Raw genomic sequence first — 6,114 nt, 5'->3', positions numbered from 1 at the left:
TATTTTATTTTACAGCATGTCAACTGTTAGTGGACGGCAGGACAATTTTAATGTGAAATGTGAAAGTATACCGTACAATGCAGCACCACAGGCAGGTAGAAAGTCCCCTGTTACTGAACAAACATTCTAGTCTAAGATACTAGGTCTAGTCTTTAACCTTATACCTAAACATCTCAATACAACCATTTTAACCCTAGCAAACGTAAGCATCTCCTAGTCCACAAGTACACAACCATTGTAACCTTGAATCTTATCTTAACCATCTAATGTCAACCTGAACATAACCATCTCCTAATAATTATTCTCTTTATTTTTTAAGATATTTTTGTGCCTTTATTTATAGTTTGATAGTGTAGACAGACAGGAAACAGGGGAGAGAGATGGGGAGAGATGGTAAAGATGTTTGGGAATGGGACTCAAACCCGTGACGCATTGTCAGACTGCTTATGTGCCTAGGTGCATAGACCGCTGGACCACGGCCCAGGCCGAAATGCAACAATTTTAATCATATAACTTAATCATACCTAACCTAAGCAGGGCTTACGTAATGGAAAAGCAGAAGACTGTTGGTCTCGTGGGAGACCCGGGGTTCAAGTCCCAGGTAGGGCATTAAAGCTGCAGCTGTACTATCCTGACTTTGTGCAGAGTTTTTGCAAAAGCGAAGCCTGTCTCTTTATTTTATGAACTGTAATCCTGAAAGTCATAATGCCCCTATATCCCACAAGTATATTGTGGGAAGCGTATTGCATTGCAGTCTGTATTATTATTACTCTACTGGCAATCTGGCTAGCCGTAGTCAAAGAAAGGGGGAAAACAGCGCCCTCTCTGTTTTGTTCCTTTTCATTTGTAGCACTACATCTGTTCTTGAGAGATCACTCTTCTGGTAATCTCTCAAGAACAGATGAAGTGCTGCGCTACAAAACAGACAGAGCGTTGTTTTCCCCTTTTCTTTGACGATGCGTTCCCAGATTGCTCTTCAGGTTGTTTGTCCTCCTCCTCATCATCAACATCATCATCTGTGTCGATGAGAAGGCCCTCCCCAGGCAAACCGGGACAGCCCCAGCTGGGCTTGAGGCGGTACCATCCCTGATAGAGTCCCCTCCACCCCAGGCAACCCAGAGCTCCCCCGAGCTGCTGGGAGGGGAACTGCGGGAAGTGTGCGAGCTGACACAGCAGCAGGAACATCCACAAAGACAGCAGGAATGCACAGAGAAGGAACAGCGCCCTCAAGGGACCACCTGCCAGCGACCTCTGCGTGGCCTTCTCCCGGGCCAAAAGAGGCCCGAAAACGGACAGCTCCTCGACGAGCAAGAGGCAACACAGGCAGAGGACGAGGCTGTCTTCTGACACCTCGTAGCCACGCCACACCATGCCTGCTCTGAGACAGGAGGCTTTGGTCTGGTCCTCATGCAGAAGCAGTAGAGGCGACGACCCTGAAGACATGGCCCCCAGAGTAGGACCCCGTGCCTGGTCAGCTGCCATGGGCTCATAGCAGCTCCCTGATGCATTCTCCATTAGACTCAGGAGCCTTCGGCAGCCCCACCACAGAGCTCCCGCAGATGCGATCCGAGAGACGTGGCGAAGGGAGAGAGATGGGGAGCGGCGAGCAGAGTAGGAGGCGAGAAGGACGAAGGAGCCGGCCAGGACGCAGGTCCAGCCCCAAGCTGACGGGAGGAACTTCCTGGGAAGATGGTTTTGAAACAGATTGTGAAATTGCAGTATTGATTGATTGATTGAACATTTTATTAGACAGAAATGAAAAACAGCACGAGTACAGTCAAAACACTTAGTCTTAAAAGATTACAACAAAAAGGTCCTTGTGGTTTTGTTTCCATTGGGGTCCTAAGTATTAAATTCATCATTTAAAGTATCACCAAAAACATTCAATATCATCAAGTATAAAAACAGTGATCACTTCTCGCCTGTCTAAGGGAGAAGTGATAACTACCTCCCCCTTTGGCCTCCTGAAAGGTGGATTTTCAGGGCTGTTTTAAAGGAAGCTACCAATAAGTCTCATACTACAATGCAAATTATTTCTCAGTGAAGTAATGAGTCATTCATTATTTGTTTTTATGTTAGTTATACTGTATATGGTGCAGTCATGGTGCAACATATACAGTAGCAACCTTTTAACAGCTGAGTGTAAATGGACCCCTACAAGTCTTTTTGTGACCCCATAAATGTATGGAGGGTGAAACGCCCCCTTCTCCCATGCAGCTGTACTGCATACATCCTACAGGACAGACTGTAGGATCAGTTACTGATTGAGGGGTACGTATGTGAGTGCTGTGCTCAAGCAACTGCAGATCACTCAAAGGCTAATCTCTAAGAACAGACTCTCTGATGAGAGAAGGAAAAGGAACTGTTTTTGGACGATGGCAGGCCAGATCACTCAAAGGCTAATAATACAGTATGTTCCAGAGAGATGCATGATTGCGTTGCTGCAGTGATGTTAGGCAGCTATATCTCTACAGTATGTGTTCTTAATCTTTTCCAGAATGTATTTATTATAGGCTACATGAGATGAGGCCAATGAAGTCAGCCTTCAGCGACCCATTCCCCAAGAATGTATTTTTAAATTAAGTTTTGTAATCAAATAAACTAGTTCAGGTTTGACCATGTACTGTATCAACCTATTCCTGTACAGTATACTTTGACTGATTGATTGAGTACTTTAGAAGCAGTTTGCATAGGAACAGCACAGCACAGGACAGTACAGTACAATTCAGATACAAACCAAAGAAAGCACAATGGCTTGTTTACATTGGAGTCCCTTTGTACTCATTTTATTGAGACAATGAAATGAGTAATGAGACACTAGCAGAATGTACAATGAATGCACAGGAATTTGACTTGGTGACAGTGAGAGTGAAAGGGACTGACACATTAGGGCAACTATCACTTTCCTGATTGAGTCAGGCTTTCTATCGCAAGCTATCTTTGTCTAGTTTTGTGGGCAAGACGTATCATTTAATGACACATTATTCAACCAACTAATTTGCATTACCTTATGTCAGCACTTTTGCAGCCACCAACTGCTGCTATGCTGACAGACGTTTTGCATTACAACTTATATCCCCTTTTATACCAGTGAGCTGTGTTTATCTCATATTTCAAGACGGATCCCTTTCCAACAAACCACTAATTCGAGACCAGAGACCACATCTTTTAATTTGAGATGGACTTGCACTTGAGTTACATGACTACCCTGATTAATACTCCACTGCACTCACTCCTCATACTGTGTAGGTTTCATGACCTTAGAGCCCATAAAATGGTCTTATAGTTCTGTTTTGTGGGTCGGTAAAACAGTATTTCTCAATATATGTCAAACTGAAAGTGATTACAGATATGGACACGGAGTTGTTTGAGTGAAAGTGATTACAGATATGGACACGGAGTTGTTTTATCTGAGAGTAGATGTACAGTCAGAAACAAACATTTGCAACCGGTGGTGTACTTGTGTTTGTCTATTTTATTCTGTTTTGGTTTTATTTTACTAATGTTTAATGTCTGCATTTTGTGGTACTTGCTATTTTTTGTGTGATGTTAAGGCAGTTAAGCTGAAAAAAGGGTGGTTCTACACAAACTGTACAAATGAAAAGGGTGGTTCTACACAAACTGTACAAATGTGAACTATCAGAACCTCAATAAACAAACATTGAAAAAAATAAACTAATATTTGTCTCCCAAAGGTTCTTACCTGTACAGGAAGTGGTGCTTATTGGCAAAGATGCTGTACTTGGACACCCATAAGTTCAGCAGAGGTCCAAACAGAATGAGACCAGACAGCATCAGGTGGAAATGCTGCTTCACCAGGCTGCTGCTTAAGATTCTGGACAACAGGTTTGTCACAAACACCAGAACCCAGTTCAGCAGTCTGAGCACGAATTTCACCGGCAGTACCAGATCCACTGCCATCTTATGTAAATTATCCAGGTTGATCTCTGAGAAGAAGCCATTTGACGTGGTTTTGAGTTTTAGATCCATTTCTGTTTGCTTGAGGTTTTCCTTTTTTCCTGTCTGGACTCTGGACTATCAATTTCCTTCAGTTATAGGTTTAGGATCTTAAAAACACATGCCCCATTTTCCTTTCTTCTCTCTTCAGTTCCCTTCTTCTCTTGCATGTGTCCAATTAATTGTATCCCAAATGGGATCCGGCCCTGCTTTGTGGAGTCTGCCTGGTGCTTTGTTTGTGTTGGAGTGGAACCCCCCTTCTCAGGAACCCTTTATCACTGTCAGGCCTGTAGCAGCACATGGTCTACAAAAATACCACTCTACTCCTGCCCCTCTCTCACCTCAACAAACCCCACCCAACCAGAGCCCAGATTGGAACCTTGGTGACTGTAATGACAATTATAGCATACATGTGACCTACTACTAATCTAAACACAATGCAATCCTATGTAACAGTAGTGATATTTGCTTTGAAACTGTCAAGTAAAAGAATGCACAGCCGAACTGGCACCGGGGACAGAAACCACAACTATTTATAATCCTGGCCTAAAATAGCATCTGAATGCAGTGTTGTGATTGATTTGGTATTCAGTTCTGTAATGTAGTACTATTCACTTGGTGAATGGTTGTGTTCGAATTTATCACTAGGTTTTTATGTCATGTGTAAAAACATCTTTGTGTGAAATGGTTCCTTGGCTGCTTATTTGGAAATTGTTTAATTTTCTGGATGGTTCCCTTCTGGTGTCTCCATTCTAGGGTCAGCTGTTGATGCCAAAACTAATTTAAGTGATTCACCATTGCCAATCTGCAGTTGTCACCAGGAACAGCTGCCCTTCTCACAGCCCATTCTGTCTCTTTATTTTTGCTTCCGGGAGCCAAATGTCTTGGAGCTGGTGTTTATTTTAAATATAAATGTATTTACTTATATGTGATACTTTTCAGAACTAGCTCAAATGGTCCTAGAATTCTGGATCTTAACCCATACTAATGTACATGATGAAACTTTGCCTGTTGCAAGTACCACATAACAATTTCCATGCATCTTGACACGAAGCAATTCAAAAATAATAAAAGCGGCCTGCATGATGCAATACACTCGATTTAATAGGAAAAGAGCTAAACCACTTTTGTTGACGGGAGTCCACCATGGATCTAAGCCCCCCACCCTTTTCCCTCTCCACTAAAAAATGTCTTAGCCGATGTTGTGAAGCTTGTAGATTTGCTATTTTCGTCGGATGTTCGCCCCAGCAACTCAATTAGGAGACAAATTGGGAAAAAAGTTAACTATTTAACAAATAATAAAAAGTTCTAGTCGTTTACTGATTCCGTTACTTACTTTTACGAGTCTGTTCAACACAATATAATAAAGTCTCTAAAATGCTTTGTCTTGAAACAAAACTTAAGCCCAGTTGATAAAAAACCTCCACTGGCTTGCTAATAGCATCATAAACATTATTTTATTTGAGATAAACAATTGATTGTTAGGCATTCTGAAGGAAACCATGGGTGCCACTGCCAGAGAAGGCCTAGATCTAATTTTAGAGCACTTATTGCATTCCTGTCATTACAATGCCCCAACACCCCAGGCCCCTATAATAGCTGACTGCTATTTGTCTGTAACTTCGCTACAGATGACCTTATCTGGGCTCATTCAACAAAAAGTGGGTACAGACAATCTGTGAGATTGTAAATGAGCTAATTTTGGGCGCCCATGGCAGTGGTTAAAGCCCGTACCATATACAGGTATATAGGCTCTGATGCAGCCTGTCCCGGGTTCGATACCCAAGCTTATCTTAAGCGGATATCTGTTGTGTGTCATTCCCCACCTCTTTCTGTTTCCTGTCAATCTCCACTGTACTATCAATAGTCAGGACGGTAAATTGAAAAAAAAAACCTTTAGAGTAGGGATTTTTGAGGAAGAGTACTCAAAAATACATTCCTCCTAAAATGTTTTTACATTAAATGTGAGTTATGTTCATTTTTAATAAAAAAAGGTTTACAATTACAACAGGACATCACCTTGGGATGGATGCCATCTTGGATTTGGCAACGAATTAATAAGTGATGGTTATTCAATGATTCAATTGCATTCCCTAATAATAATAATAATAATAATAATACATCGAACTTATATAGCACTTTTCAAGATACTCAAAG

This window comes from Nannobrachium achirus (genome assembly GCF_963921795.1).
Source record: "Nannobrachium achirus genome assembly, chromosome: 21".
Classification (NCBI taxonomy): Eukaryota; Metazoa; Chordata; class Actinopteri; order Myctophiformes; family Myctophidae; genus Nannobrachium; species Nannobrachium achirus.
The sequence above is the reverse complement of the archived record's forward strand: the minus strand, read 5'-3'. Positions refer to the sequence as shown.